At 34.2% G+C, this 16,833-nt stretch overlaps 2 pseudogenes; both read right to left on the bottom strand.

Moving 5' to 3' along the window:
• Positions 1 to 4,581: 4,581 nt before the first annotated feature.
• LOC145277304 (U2 spliceosomal RNA) lies at positions 4,582 to 4,756 on the bottom strand (annotated as a pseudogene).
• Positions 4,757 to 8,029: 3,273 nt separating this feature from the next.
• On the bottom strand, positions 8,030 to 8,148 carry LOC145277138 (5S ribosomal RNA; annotated as a pseudogene).
• Positions 8,149 to 16,833: the final 8,685 nt, after the last annotated feature.

The raw sequence follows: 16,833 nt of genomic DNA, 5'->3' as shown, positions 1-16,833 counted from the left end.
TATGAGTATATGATTTGAGCAGAAATGTTAGAAAATTATTTAAAAAAAAATATGTTGTAAAGTTGTCATAATGTACATTTTTTAAATTATTGGTAATAAATAGATGCCAAAGTATAAAACCAGCATCAGAAGCACGATGGCGAGGTTTGAATAAAAAGAAAACAAAGCCGTTTTTTTTCATCATTGCGCGAAATACCTTAGTCAAAACATTCAATCGTAAAATAATGTCTGCATATATTTTTTTTAAAACAATTTTATTTTAAAACATTAAAAATATTTTTAAAAAACGAAATTATTTCAAATATTACTTTAGAAACATAGATTTATTATTGTACTTCGTATCTTATCAGAATCCCTTGTTTTTTTTACATAGAGGTCACCGCTTATCAAGGCCCAGAAGCCACTTGGGGATAAGAGTTATTGTGTGTACAGTAATCAATGGGATAGTGTTGAAGTATTCGTTAGTATTGGAGATTTGATAAAGTGTCATTACTTAAGAGGGCAGTTCATCAGGAATTTGTTTATGTTGGACTTGAAGACATCCAAGTTGAAGCCAGGAGGGAAACAAGCAAGCGGTAGAGAGTTCCACGGGTGTGCAGTTCTAAGAAAGAAGCTTTGTTCATGGAATCTACGTTTTGATTTAGGCACAGATAAGGAGTGGGGAAATTTTTTCACAGTGGTTTCAGCTAGACGGGTGTTTATCGTGAAAGATTGGCGAGGGGAACCAGAGATTGGAGCTCAGGCGGGCACTTGCCATGGAAATATACCATAAAACAAAGATAGGCTCGCAACGTCTCTTCTGTGGGAAAGAGGTTGCAGGGAAGAGAAAGGGGCATCACCCACTAAGCCACGAAGTCTATTTTGTACTCTGTCAAGGCATGTTAAGCTGTTTTTAGCAGCTCCTGCCCAGATGTGGCAGCAATATTCTATCCTTGGAGGTACTTTCATATAGATAAAGAATTGCATCAGTAGTGAGATATCTTCTGGACCGGTAGAAGGATCCTACCATTTTCCCAGCTAACTTTGCAACAGACTTTATGTACGTGTTCCATTTCAGATCAGGAGTAAAGATCAAATCCAGAAGCTTATCAAAATATGGGGCCTCCCCTAGACGAGAGCCATCCATTTCAATTGATGCCAGATGGGGATCAGAGCGTTGATGATGTAAAGATAGGAGCTTGGTTTTAGATGCATTAAAGGTTATCAGCCACCTCTTTCCCCACTATACCACGCGATCAAGATCAGAGGAGAGAGAATCAGAGAGAACTTTGTTATTTACGGCCTTTCATGTGTTGCAATAGATGGTCGTGTCATTAGCATAAATGTAAACGAATGATTTAAGTATGTGTTTTGGGAGATCATTGATGTAGATCAAGAAGAGAGTTGGGCCGAGGATTGGCCCCTGTGGGACTCCAGCATTAATACTGCGGGCCTCTGATTTTTACCCATTAACCACTACTCTTATGCGCCTGTCAGAGAGAAATGATTTAATGATTGAGAAAACATTTCCAGTTATACCGTAGCTGGAAATCTTGTGAAGTAGGCCTTTATGCCATACCTTGTCGAAGGCCTTTGATATGTCAAGAGCAATTGCCCTAGAAAGGAAGCCTTTGTCGAGTGATTCGCTAATCCTATAAGATATAACTGCTAGCACATCTGCTGTAGATCTGGCAGAACGGAAACAATATTGTGTGTCACTAAGAAGGTTATTTCTGCTGAGGTGGTTGACTACTTCTCTATTTATTATGGATTCCAGCAACTTACTCATGACACACAGGAGACTTATTGGTCTGTACTGAGAGGGAGATGACTTGTCACCTGAATTCTTAAATACTGATGAGGTTTTCCAGGGTGTTAGAAAGCACTTCTCTTTAAGGCAACGTTTAAATAGTTTCGTAAGTATGGGAGCAAGTTCTGGTTGAAGCCTATTTAACACTAGAATTGGAATGCCATCAGGGCCAGTTGCTTTACTGGAATCAAGGTTCTTGATTAGCTTGGCGACCTCACGCACAGATATTTGTATGTTACCTAGCGTGTTGCATGTTATAGGAGGAAATACTGGGAGTTGATGGCCTTCGTCGCATAGAGTAGAATTAGCTGTAAAGTTCTTGGCAAATAGTTTGGCCTTCTCTGATGCTGACGAGATGACCTCTGGTCCATTGATAATGTTTGGGATAGAACACACGCTTCTGTTCAAGATCCTATTTGTTGTTTGCCAAAACTGGTGAGAACCAAGCCGCTGCTCAGCTACTTTGGATTTAACGGACTTAGCATATAGCTCTCTTGCATTTTTATTACTCTTTTACAGTGGTTGCTTGCGGTCCGGAAAGCTAGTTGGTAGCTATGGGAAAAGTGATTTCCGACCGGACGTTGTGATAAATCAACTCTGAATAAGTAATAAAATGATTACTAATTCGATTTACTTGCATTTTCTATTGTTACGATTACACGTTTGCGATTAATAATACATACACACGCGCATAAACTGAAATCTTAGGCAGATATAAATCATAGGAGTGATTATAGGTGCCACAGGGATTATGAAGAAGAACCTGAAGTCCTACCTAACTAATGTCTCTGGTGAACCAAGTGCAAAATGAGATCCAGGCAATTACACTTAAGGGAACAACGAGGATACTTAAAAGGACTCTCGGTTTGTTTCAATAAAAGCAGGGGAATTTTGGCAGCTGGTTTAGCTGCCCCATACCTTGCATTACAATCTTCAAAGAAAGAAAAAAAATTTAAATATTATATATCATATCCGATATTTATAATAAAATAAGAAGAAAGAAGAAAGTCCAAAGAAGAAAAAGAAAAAGAAGAAGAAGAGCAAATCTATCACGTCTCTTTTACAGTGATTTAAAAGAAGTTCTATTTGATATTTGTTGAGCTTTATTTTAAGTTTATGCAATATTTTTAGCTTGTAGAAGGGGGTGAATTAACTTTCTGTATGAATTTGTTTTGAAAAAAGACACATTATAAGTATTTATAATATGAAATATTTAAAGTGGGCTTAATTTAATTCGGAATAATAAATAATTTAGACGAAAAGTCGCTTATATAAGTGCATATTGGTAAAAAATTATAAGGCAGTGCAATAATTCTTGTAACTATTAATGTGATATACAAATAATTAAATGAATAACTAACTTAATATGCGCTGTAAAACAAATAACTTGATTAAACAAAACATTGATAGAAATAAATGTCACCAATTGTGTGAAATATCTACAAGTACTTTTTTATATTTTCGAATTTTGAACGATTAGTGAGGTTCAACTATGGCTCTAATGAAAACATCGTGTTGTTTTTCACTTTAACTTTACGGGCTTTACACTAACTTTATCTTATGCGCAAAAAAAAAACCGTATCCATGTAGGTACAAGAGTAAATTGTTTTGCCTTTGGTAACATTTATTTGTTCGCTTGCTAATAATTCTTGATAATTATCAAAATCTTCTATGGCTTTGACCCCTGATGAGAAAAGCTTCATAAGCTCTGACTCTTTTTTTTATTTGATTTCAAGATATGTTACGTAAGTGTTAGAAAGCTACCCCTTCCCGATGATGGGAAAAGGTTACACTTACATAAGACGTTCAATATCCACTTGATATATTTTCCCGAATTCGAGAAAAGCTATAAAAAGGATTCTGTACTATAGTGGTACTAAACAAGCGATTATTTAATTAGCAAATTTATAAGATGAAACTGAAATTTTTGGAAGCTGTTTACATACAGTAAAGACACTAAAAAAAGCAAAAATCTTTAACTTCCGGGCTACGTCAGGTCGGAACAGCTAGTTGATATAAAATGCGCTTGTTTGGTGTGTCATTAAAATGCTATTTCAATTTAAATACGTAACCTACAAAGCCATTTACAGTGTAACAATGTCGATAGCCATTCTTCGTGTGCTCTCGTGTAATGAATGAATATGTGAATGTAGGATTGACATGAAATTCTTAAAGATGAACTAAAATGCTCGAAAATGGGCTGAAATGACTTAAATAAGTAAAAAGTAAATGACTTAGAATGACTTTAATGAACTTAAGGATTAATTGAATGACATTAAGAATTACTTGAATGCTTAAAAAATAACTGGAATCCTTCAATAACAACTTGAATGATCTGGAGAATGACTTGAATGGCTTTGAGACTGACTGGTTGTAAAGTCGGTGATCATTTTACATAAAATTAATAGAGAAAAGTGATCCCCCTCTTTATATCACAATAAGTACAGCATGTAGTAAGAACAGATACTACACTTTGATCTTGGAAAAAAGGCCAAGAAAAGGGTATTTATTTGCTCCTCCACCGAGCAAATGAGGCGCAAGGCCCATTTTTAATGTGATGAGTGATTGGGAAATGGAAACCAACTCCCCGGGGAGTAGGGGAGCTTGATAGTGACAATTGGTATGAAGGGTTGCCCCTACATTGACCAAGGTCTTATATGTGGGGTCGCCCCCACATATGGTATTGCTTGCAGTATCTGCCAGAACAGATGTTATTTATTTGCTCCCCCACCGAGCAAATTAGGCACAAGGCCAATTTTTAATGTGAGGAGTGAAGGGAGGGGGAAGGGAAAAAGGGGACCAGCTCCTGAGAGGTGGGAAATGGGAGCTGGTTAAAGGTCAGGCATGTGGGGTTGCCCCCACATCTGGTCTTTGCTAGTCATAGCTAGTTATAGCTAGTCATAGCTTGCAGTATCTGCCGGAACAGATACTACACTTTGATCCTGGCCAAAAGGCCAAGAAAAGGGTATTTATTTGCTCCCCCACCGAGCAAATTAGGCACAAAGCTGATTTTTAATTTGAGGAGTGAAGGGGAAATGGGGACGAACTCCCCGGGGAGTAGGGGAGCTGGATAGTGACAATTGGTATGAAGGGTTGCCCCTACATTGACCAAGGTCTTATATGTGGGGTCGCCCCCACATATGGTATTGCTTGCAGTATCTGCCAGAACAGATGGTATTTATTTGCTCCCCCACCGAGCAAATTAGGCACAAGGCCAATTTTTAATGTGAGGAGTGAAGGGAGGGGGAAGGGAAAAAGGGGACCAGCTCCTGAGAGGTGGGAAATGGGAGCTGGTTAAAGGTCAGGCATGTGGGGTTGCCCCCACATCTGGTCTTTGCTAGTCATAGCTAGTCATGGGTAGTCATAGCTTGCAGTATCTGCCGGAACAGATACTACACTTTGATCCTGGCCAAAAGGCCAAGAAAAGGGTATTTATTTGCTCCCCCACCGAGCAAATTAGGCACAAGGCTGATTTTTAATTTGAGGAGTGAAGGGGAAATGGGGACGAACTCCCCGGGGAGTAGGGGAGCTGGATAGTGACAATTGGTATGAAGGGTTGCCCCTACATTGACCAAGGTCTTACATATCTATTTGCCCGATATATGGTCTTTGCTTGCAGTATCTGCCGGAACAAAAGGCCAAGAAAAGCTTAAAAAGCTAAGAACAGCATCTATTAACAACAGACCTTTGATCTTAACCAAAAAGGCCAAGCATAAAAGTGTTACGGACAGACCGACAGACCGACCGACAAACCGACCGACGGACCGATGGAGCGATTATAGAGTCGCCTGCATTCGACTAAAAAACGGGTTAAGAAAGAACTTTACAATTTAAGAATGGAATGAAAACTTGTAGTTCTAATAAACTACTAATTTAAACAGAAAGCGTTTGGGGTTATTTTTATCAATTATCTAAGAAGGAATTTTCGCCTTTTTATTTCAAATGTATTTGGCAAACATCGGCCATGTTTCTGTAAAACGATTTGTAAAAAGAGAAAGCGAAAAGTCGTTTCGCTCATCAAGCATCCGGTTACAAACGAGGCCATGATGGGAACTGTTTTATCATTTCCTCGCGGCTTGATAGCTTCTTCCGATGCCACTTTGGTTCAATTATTTGCCATTTCTAGCTTTCTGCCTTTTACTTAGAACCGAACAATGACCCGATTTCAACATGCTTTATGCATTATCTATATATTAATACGTAGCGTGTGTGTTATTTTTTTGTGTCACGCTTATATTCGAGTGACTGTCGTTTAATTGTTATGGACATCCATTTCTTGTAATAAATAATTTTATTAAAAATTCTTTTTGGTTTCGGTTTCGAATATTGTTGATGGTTTTTTGGGGTTTTTTTTACATAGGCATCACCACTTATCAAGGCCAATAGGCCACTCGAGGATAAGGGTTAAAGAGTGTACAGTAGAAATTGGACAATATAGTAACCGTTAGTAATGGAGATTCGGTAAATTTGTTAACTTATATGGAACAGCTGATCAAAAACTTGTTTACGTTAGACTTGAAGCCAACCATATTGTAGTCAGCTGGGAAGCAGAAAAACAGAAGACAATTCCACAGGCGTGCAGTTCTAAGAAAGAAGCTTTGCTCATGGAATCTACGCTTAGGTTTAGGCACAGATAAAGAGTGGGGGAAACTATCCAAGCCATCTATTTTTTATAATTTTACAGAGAATTTTCATAAGTTTTGGTTTCGATTTCAATTATAGCTGATGGCACTAAAGTAGCTTTATTTTATATTAAAATAGTTTTATCAAGAATTCTTCATAATTTTGGTTTCGTTTTCGATTTGAGCTGAAGGAACGCAAGTGATATATGTATATGTATATAAACACACACACACACACACACACACATATATATACATATATATATATATATATATATATATATATATATATATATATATATATATTCTTTATGTAAATACAGTCATATCTACCTACGATGTGCAGGCAAGAAAAATTAAAATACAAAAATTGAAAAGGTTCCAGACCTTTTCAATTTTTGAAAAGAGAAATATTGCCATGAGTGGCAATAAGCAAAAATTAAGGTTTTTAACTTTGCGGACCCGTGTCGCACTGGTTAGAGTACTGCAAAAAATTAACTGTAAAAGTGATATTCTCCTGAAGGTTGAAAGTTCAATCCTCAGTGTTGGGCGACCGAAATAAACATTTGCGAATTACTTAGGACCTCTACCCAGTCATGGCTGACGGAACAAGAGCACGCTACCCCGTAAAGTAAATAAAGGGTTCCGCTCGAAATTGCGTCCAAATTCCCGAGTTCGACAGAAACATTCTCGAGCTCGACAAGATACACCTGAAGAAGGTCGGAGATTATATCGACCGAAACGTTGTGGAAATCACACTCAAGATGAGAACAGTAGTTCGATGAATAATAATACAAATATCGGAGTAATTGTTAATAGTTGAAACTTGGTAAATTGGATTACTTAAGGGGAACGGCTCGTCAAGAACTTGTTCACGTTGGACTTGAAGACGACCTTACCGTAATCAGCTGGAAAGCAGTCAAACGAAAGAGAGTTCCACAGGTTTTAAGAAATAATCTTTGTTCATGTTTAGGTTTAGGCACAGATAAAGGGTGTGAGAAATTATTGATAGTGGCTTTAGCTAGACGAAAGCTAAACTTTCGTGAAGTTTTCGCATGAAGGGAGTGTAGATTGGATCTCAGACGAGCACTTGTCATAAAAATAACGATAAAGTATAAACGGGCTCAGAACATCTCTTCTGTAGGAAAGAGTTTTCAGAGAAAGGAAAAGGACATCCCCTACTAGGCTACGAAGTCTATTTTGAACTCTGTCAAGGCAGAACAAGGTGCTTCCAGCATCTCTACCCCAGTACTTCATCCTAGGACGTACTTCGCTTTTATACAGGTAGAGAAATGCATCGGCAGTGAGATATCTACTGGAGCGGTAGAATGATCCAACCATTTTCCCAGCGACCTTGGCAACGGATTGATGTACGTGTTCCATTTCAGATCAGGAGTAAAGGTCGGACCTAGAATCTTGTCAAAACATAGAGCTTCCCTAAGACAGCAGCAGCAGTAGCACCAACCATATACAGGGTTTAACCGGCTTCCTCTGAAGGAGGAAGTTATATGGGAGTATGAAATTCACAAGCGGTCCCCAGTCGCATGTATATCCCCGTTAGGGAAGATGACGACGTTAGTTTTTTGCAACTTTTTGCAGGGAGGTGTCGACGTCCTCCTACATACAGCAACTGGACTTCCCAAATTGGTCACCCATTTTAGTAATGACCAGGTTCAACGTTGCTTAACTTCGGTGATCTGATGGGAACCGGTGTGTCAGCGTGATTATGCCGTATAACGTATGGCAACGTGATTATGCCTTCCCTAAGACGAGAACCATTCAATTCAATTGGTTTTATTTTTGATTTTGATTTGTATCCGTGAGTTAAATAAAGGTTTCTGTTTGAAATTCTGTACAAATTCAGAGTTCAACAGTAAGATTCCCTAGGTCAACCAAGTAGTTCATCAATGTACACTTGAAGAATTCCAGAAGTTAAATCGGATGAAATTTTGAGAAAATTATATTCAAAATAAGAATAGTAGTTCGAATTATCTAAATGAAACAAATTACTAATCAGCAAAATTTACCAAATTTACACTTCTAACGATAAGTGGTGATTCCTTTGTAAAATAAAATCACAGAAAAATTCAGAAAAAGAATTTGATAGAAGATGATACATTCACATCTTACATGCTTCGATTGATTAAAATTCTTAATTTCTCAAAATCATGTTCTTAACTTTGTCTTGTCTTAATCTTATTATTTTTTTTAAACTTACTAATCTTACAATAATGGAATTTAAAAAATAATTTGAAAGTAAATTACTGTTTAGTATATGGAATCGTGGTTAAGCATGGAAACAGACTAGTAAAAATAAGAAGACTCAATTAAAGTAGAACTATGATATTTCGATTCCAGCGAGCCTACAAGTTTTGTTTAAAGGAAAACAGAGCCTTATATACAGCGGAACCTGGAGGGAAGTAAAGGAGAGGGGGCTGGAAAATATTACTATGGCAAAGGCCTAAGAATTGGCGTTCGTTCACTCATTGTTGACTAATAAAGCTTTTAAATCAAGATTTCTTGTTTTTTTTAATATTGGAGTGGATATCGTGTATCATTTTCAGTAACTGTCATTATTTCAGAGTCTTTTTGTAATAGATTAGTTTCACTTCCAAGGGTTGATATACAGGGGGGGGGCAGAGATAAATTGAAATATAACTTTCTCTCCAAGTATGTTAGGGAAAGTGATTGAAATGACCCTGATCGGAGTTGAACTCGGTTCGCCGAATTCACAGTCTGTGCTGTTACACACCGCATTAATGCAATTACCGGAGACAGGTAATCTCTCAATACTCGACAGGATTAATTGCTATTTTATTTGTTGTTTTGTTGGAATGCAAACGGCAATTACTCTTGTTATTAGAACATTGATGGGATAGTGTTTCTTAAATAGCTATCAGTAAATGAACTTGTGACGAATAAAAATTAAAAAAAAAACACGGAAATTCGTCGACATAAAACAACAAAATAAAAAATAGAAAATCATTTTTCTTTGCTTTTCTATTATTAACAAAGACCTGAAGATAATTCACTTTAAGGCAAATTTTAAAATGCTGAGCTGGGTAGGTAATCTCATCATGAATTAAATTACATATAATGTGACTCCAAAAAGCAGAACCCACATTTTATAAAATAATTAAACAATGTGCCTCCAAAAAAGCAGAACTAACATTTTATAAAATAGTTACACAATGTGACTCCAAAAAAGAAGAACACACATTTTATAAAATAATTATACAATGTGACTCCAAAAAAGCAGAACCCACATTTTATAAAATAATTATACAATGTGCCTCCAAAAAAGCAGAACTCACATTTTATAAAATAGTTATACAATGTGACTCCAAAAAAGAAGAACACACATTTTATAAAATAATTATACAATGTGCCTCCAAAAAAGCAGAACCCACATTTTATAAAATAATTATACAATGTGCCTCCAAAAAAGCAGAACTCACATTTAATAAAATAGTTATACAATGTGACTCCAAAAAAGAACACACATTTTATAAAATAATTATACAATGTGGCTCCAAAAAACCAGAACCCACATTTTATAAATAATTATACAATGTGACTCCAAAAAAGTAGAACCCACAATTTATAAAATAATTATACAATGTGCCTCCAAAAAAAGCAGAACCCACATTTTATAAAATAATTATACAATGTGACTCCAAAAAGCAGAACCCACATTTTATAAAATGGTTATACAATGTTACTCCAAAAAAGCAGAACCCACATTTTATAAAATACTAATACAATGTGACTCCAAAAAAGCAGAACCCACATTTTATAAAATAATTATACAATGTTACTCCAAAAAAAGCAGAACACACATTTAAAACGGTTCAATTTAATTTTCCTTCTTTTTCTCTCTCAGAATATTAGAAAAATATTATTCCCCAACATGTCATGGAAAATCACGTAAAAAACGTTTTACCTTTAAGTTTATTTTACCTACGAAACTAAAGTGCAATCCAAATTTCGGGGGAAGTTTAAATGTTGCTATGCGTCATTAAAATATGATGCTTTAATAACATGAATAATAATATGCGTCATTAAAATATGATGCTTTAATAACATGAATAATAATATGCGTCATTAAAATATGATGCTTTAATAATATGAATAATAATATGCGTCATTAAAATATTATGCTTTAATAATATGAATAATTATATGCGTCATTAAAATATGATGGTTTAATAATATTAATAATAATATGCGTCATTAAAATATGATGCTTTAATAATATGAATAATAATATGCGTCATTAAAATATGGTGCTTTAATAATATGAATAATAATATGCGTCATTAAAATATGATGCTTTAATAATATGAATAATGATATGCGTCATTAAAATATTATGCTTAAATAATATGAATAATAATATGCGTCATTAAAATATGATGCTTTAATAATATGAATAATAATATGCGTCATTAAAATATGATGCTTTAATAATCTGAATAATAATATGCGTCATTAAAATATGATGCTTTAATAATATGAATAATAATATGCGTCATTAAAATATGATGCTTTAATAATATGAATAATAATATGCGTCATTAAAATATGATGCTTTAATAATATGAAAGAAAAAGATTATAAATTAATCATGATGATATGTTTAAGCAAGAGCCATAAAATAAATTATAATAGTTGGAAATGTCTCTTCTAAAAGCCATCAAATTTTTGCACCAGTCTGCCACAAAATGACGATAAATAAAAACAAAAAAAAAACGAAAATATATCGCGAAAAAGATATATATGGTGTCTTTAATAAGTTTTAGGACGGTTTTGCATCGGCAGTTTTATTGATAGTACACACATGAAACTCTAGTCCCATTCGAAGTAATCTCCTCTGTCTGCAATGCACTTGTTGTGCCATTCCAACAACTTCTGGAAGGCCTCATAGAAATCCTCTTTTGTGAGCGTATCAATAACCCTCGTCACAGCCTCTTTCATCTCCTTATAACGACAGTCTGTAAGGTTTCCTTGAGCTTAGGGAATAACTAAAATTCACAGAGAGTAAGGTCTGGACTATAGGGAAGGTTAGAAACTGTTTGAATGGCCATTTTGCTCAAATAATCTGTGACAAGGATGGAGTTGTGGACTGATGTATTTGTGTAAATTTTCCACATCTTTAGTTCTTCGCGAATAATTGCGTGTTACAGTTCCCACACTGACATCAAACTGTGCACTTATTGTCTCTATACACACATGGAGTGCTTATCCATGAAATTATTTATTTAGATAATCAATTCTAGTGTTCTGACTTCCTTACTCCTCCTACACCTCTCATCACCCCTCACAGACTCTCTGCTTTCCTTGAATCTCTTATGTCACTCAAAAACTGATGCTCGAATCATGCAAAATAGTCCAGAGGCAGTCTGAAGCATTCCATACGTTTTTGTGGCATTTTTCTAAGTTTTAAACAGAATTTTATTGCATATTCTTCTTCTAAAATGTCCCTACGTTTAGATTGCGCTTTTGAAATTCATCAGCTGTGAAAATCGGACTTTAGTAGGGTTTATTCCAATTCCTACTGTAGCTGTTTATTTGAACCTGAAATCATAAAAAGTGATCAGACATCTAATAAGATGTATAGCAACTACATAGTGAATTTTCAAACGTCTATGACAATTTTGAATGCCTGTACAAAAAAAAAGTCTGGAAACTTATTGAAGACACCTCGTAAAATCATTCGAATCATTTTTTTTTCATTTCTTTTTTAGTAACTGCAGTCTTTAAGACAAATTTGATAAACGCTGAGCTGAGAATGCAATTTCATGGCTGACTTTAATCGAATTGTACATCTATTTATTTTCTCTAATATGTAGCAAGTTCCCGAGTTAATGCTGCTAGAAGATTAGGCTGTCTGAAGATACTGACTTTTTAACAAAAATGCACTAAACATTGATGTTGTAATTTCCTTTCTCCTAGAAAAACTCAATCATGTTTTGTAAAGTCTAAAACAAAAACAACAATTTTACTCTAAAAAACAACCAAACCAAACACTATAAATAAATATTTGAAGACACAAAGAAATTGAAGTATAAAACATTTACCATTTACGGCATTCAATAATATTTAAAAAGTTGATATGTCGTAAAACAAAACAATTTACGGCATTCAATAATATTAAAAAAAGTTGATATGCCGTAAAACAAAACAATTTACGGCATTCAATAATATTAAAAAAGTTGATATGTCGTAAAACAAAACAATTTACGGCATTCAATAATATTAAAAAAAGTTGATATGTCGTAAAACAAAACAAAATCAAACATCAAGTATTAATATTAAAACTTTTATAATTTGAAGTAAATAACTTTTTTTTAACCACTGGATTCGGCATAAAATAATCCGAAAAGGGTTGATATACCATCAACCAAAACAACCAACCCCCGGGTTACTAATGCCATCAGCAAACGAAAACTCGTAGTTACATTTTATTTACAAACTCTGTCAAATATGAAAAAAATGAAAGATATATATAGAGAGAGGTAAAATGTGAATAAACTACGTTTGTCTTTATCATATCGAAATATTATTTAAATTTACTGCAAATACATATACATACTTGTAAAAAATTCATAGTTATGTTGCCTTTCAAACACCATGAGTGAAAGAGAAAGAAAGAAAATAAAAATGAAACAACGTGTGCATATCCAACGTACGCATCCCTAACTTCAAAATATCAATGTTCCATGTAAGATCCAAATTGAACGCAATAATTTTCTTCCCATAAGTATTAATAGCAGATTAGTCGATTGCCTAAAATGCTTCGAGTGTCATTCCAAAAGTAAAGCCTCCTATTTTTTTAACTAAAATAGTTGACGAGCTATAAAGACGGGAGTGGTACCATTAAAACTAGCGCCCTTTCGTGTTCCGTAATTAATTTTTCTACATAATCATTACGATTCTCAATTTGCTTTTGTCAACGATGAACAATGGCTGTGCAGGGGGTTCCAGAGCGCACTTTTTCATACGACGGTGGTTTCCAAAGTAAAGCCTCCTAATTTTAGCTCCAAAAGCTGAAGAGTCACACAGACGGGAGTAGTAGTATTAAAACGGGCGACCAATTGTGCTTTAGATTTTTTTTTCAATAGTCATATAAATTCAAAATTCACTTCAACTTTAGTGCAACAACACAATCTCTCAGAAAATACATTTTTAACATCCTTTTTCAAATCCTTAATGAACTTTTTCTGACAGATTGGAATTTTCTATCCTTACCACACGTACATTTCTACAAAACGAGTTTCTGGGTTTCTCTCATAAATTGAATAGTATCATCAAGTCGATACCAAATAAATTAGAATTTTTTTTCTTGTTATGACATAAATTTTGGTCTTTACAATATTTTCATTCAGTGTCAGATTTGTATAAAATTCACCTTTGAATTTTAATCTATTTTCAGAAACACCTCGGTCAATTTTTTCTGTATTTTGTAACTTTGGATATCCAATTTTCTTCCAAGTTACTTCATCAATTAGGGATATATCACTTCCAATATTCAGAAGGCATCATTAATTTTGACATCAATATATTTTCTTTTCTTACAATTCATGGACTCTTTTTTTTAGATCTAATGTTATTTATTATTTGATGCTTATGGTCTTTTTTATTTTTGCAGACCGTTGATTTGTGACCTTTATGTCCGCATTCGTAGCATATTTTATTTTAAAAAAAATCTTTTGTGAAGTTATTTTCCTCCGCATATTCTACAGTATATTTTCCCTAATCGACACGTTGTAATTTGTACTTTGGCAATATTTTTTCTTCAATGCTTGTATTGTCCTGTTCTAATTTCAACAGGTTGGCATTGTTCCGTAAATCTTTGTAAAGTTATATCAGTGTCTAGATTCATGATTGATAATATCCTTGAACGAATCGCTTTATCTTTAGCAGCTGTTAAACCATGAACAAATATCAAACATTTAAACATATATTCTTTGGGGCCTTTTATCCTTAATAATTCACATTGATCATTTACTTTTCCTGCATAAGCAATAAAATTCTTCTCCTCTTGTTTCACAAGATTTAGACACTTATTACGCGTATAAAATGAGCTTTTCCGCTCCCCGAAAATTCTCGATAATATATCTATCGTTCCTTTAAAAGAAACATCTTCAGGTTTCTTTGGGAGAATAAAATTTGTATACTTATTTTCCCGAGTACCAAGTCTTTGTAACAGCAGAGTATTTTTTCTTCATCAGACCACGACTGACATCTTTTAGAAAAATATTTTAATATCTTCTGAAATACGCCGGAAAGTGACCGTTTGTTGGTTCATACAAAAATTCTGATAGAGTTTGCAATTCCTTCAGGTGTAAACCGACAATCTTTTTTTTTTCTACTCATTGATATAGGTTTGTAATAATTCACTTTGTTTTAATTGTTGTTCTTGTAAATATTCCATTGGCTTCTGTTACGTTTGCAGGGTCAGCTGCATGGTTTTTGTGAGTTCAGTTAATTTGCTCCATATTAAACTTTTAAGCACAGAATAAAACAAAAAAATTAATCGTACAAAAAATTGCAAAATAAATGAAATGAATGTGTTTAAAACACGCATATTATTTTATAACAATTTAGAACAATTTGGGGAAAAGAAATACAACAGCGACACTTAACTGACCGCCGACACACACACTGCAGCATAAAAACATGTTCCCTGTTTGCAGTCTTCTTTATTCCTATTTATTTTTTCTTATTAGATGAAAATAAATTTGAAATGGATTGGCAATAGAACGAATATTTTTCTTTATCTTTTTTTTTCAGTATGAAACTAAACAGTTGAATTACGTGTTGTATTCTTTGAAAAAAAAATGTACTTATTTTTTTGTGTCTTAGTTTCGTGTTGTCTTTTTGTGTCGTATTCTTTTTAAAATTTTATTTTTCAGTTGGTTGAATTATTTTATCAGTTAAGTTTTTAGAACTTATTTCCGTCTTTCGTTCAGACTCAATGTTTTTTTCCTTCGACCATGTGCGTTCCTGAATTCAGTTTCACTTTTTTCGTTATGAGTTCTTCTTAAAAATAAAGTTTATACGCTCATCTTTCGTCACCAAATGATATATCTTTATTTAGATAATCATAATGCAGGACATTCACTTAGGGTTAATACACATGTTTATTTACAAAGGTGATACATTTCGATATCTTGGAATTCTGTGATTCCCGGAGGAGTATATCTACATTGTCTGTCTATTATTGTACAGAGGGGTGCTAGGTTATTCCATTATAACAATATGTAAAACTGTTACTTATACGGAGCAAAATAACACAATAAAATGAAAACAACCTGAGGATAATATATTTTGAAAATGTGATTTTGAACAATATATAGCAGATTAAAATGCAGGATGACTAGTGATATTTCAAATAATATTATCCGCTTTGTTTATGCATTGATGTGTAAATATTCCAATAATTTCACATGTATATAATTACATAAATTCATTTCGTAATATTTTTGATGTTGTTTTAGCGATAACTGTATTACTGGTATTAATAAGCTTCCCTGCGCCTTGGAGAAATGCCTCCAATTACATATGCATGAGTTTCCCTCATTAGATATGCATTTACGATCCATTTGTAGAGACATATACAAATATATGTATATATATGTGTGTGTGTGTGTGTGTGCGTGTGTGTGTGTGTGTGTGTGTGTGTGTGTGTGTGTGTGTGCGGGTGTTTATATATATATATATATATATATATATATATATATATATATATTTACATTTCTGGAATATTTAGCTATCGACCCACAACAGAATCACGCAAAGATACACAAATCTTTTATAAATAAAAACAAATCAGTTCAAAGATTCAACAATCGCCATATTTTCAAACTGGAGCAAACAGCAGATGGAGAACCATAGGATGCCCGGATCTAATACAAAATCTTACCATTAAAAACTAAAAACTCTGAAACATCGAAATTGAAGATACTATTTCTAATATTCTCATCACTCTGTTAAAATGGAACACCAAACATTTAAGCAAAAGAATGCGAAAACACAAAAATTATTAATCGCTGCCAACTCCTACAACAACAGAACTTTTCTGTTTATATAAAAAATATTTACCTTCTTCAGATCTTTTAGAACAGCAAAGTCTCTATTTATTCCATGAAACCAAAACATTAGTTATCGACCTACAACAGAATCACACAACGATGTACATATATATATATATATATGTGTGTGTGTGTGTGTGTGTGTGTGTGTGTGTGTGTGTGTGTGTGTGTGTGTGTGTGTAACAATGCGAAGAAGGTGGGCTCTCTCTACCATGCTAGAAAGCTACTTACGCCTGAAATTATCCTGTACCTCTAAAAGACCACCATTCACCCATGTATGGAGTACTGTTGTAACGTTTGGGCTGGTGCATCTGCTACTTGTCTC

Source organism: Euprymna scolopes, chromosome 5, assembly GCF_053919585.1.
Source record: "Euprymna scolopes isolate OS-2025 chromosome 5, ASM5391958v1, whole genome shotgun sequence".
Lineage (NCBI taxonomy): Eukaryota > Metazoa > Mollusca > Cephalopoda > Sepiida > Sepiolidae > Euprymna > Euprymna scolopes.
This window is presented reverse-complemented; position numbering and strand designations above follow the sequence as displayed.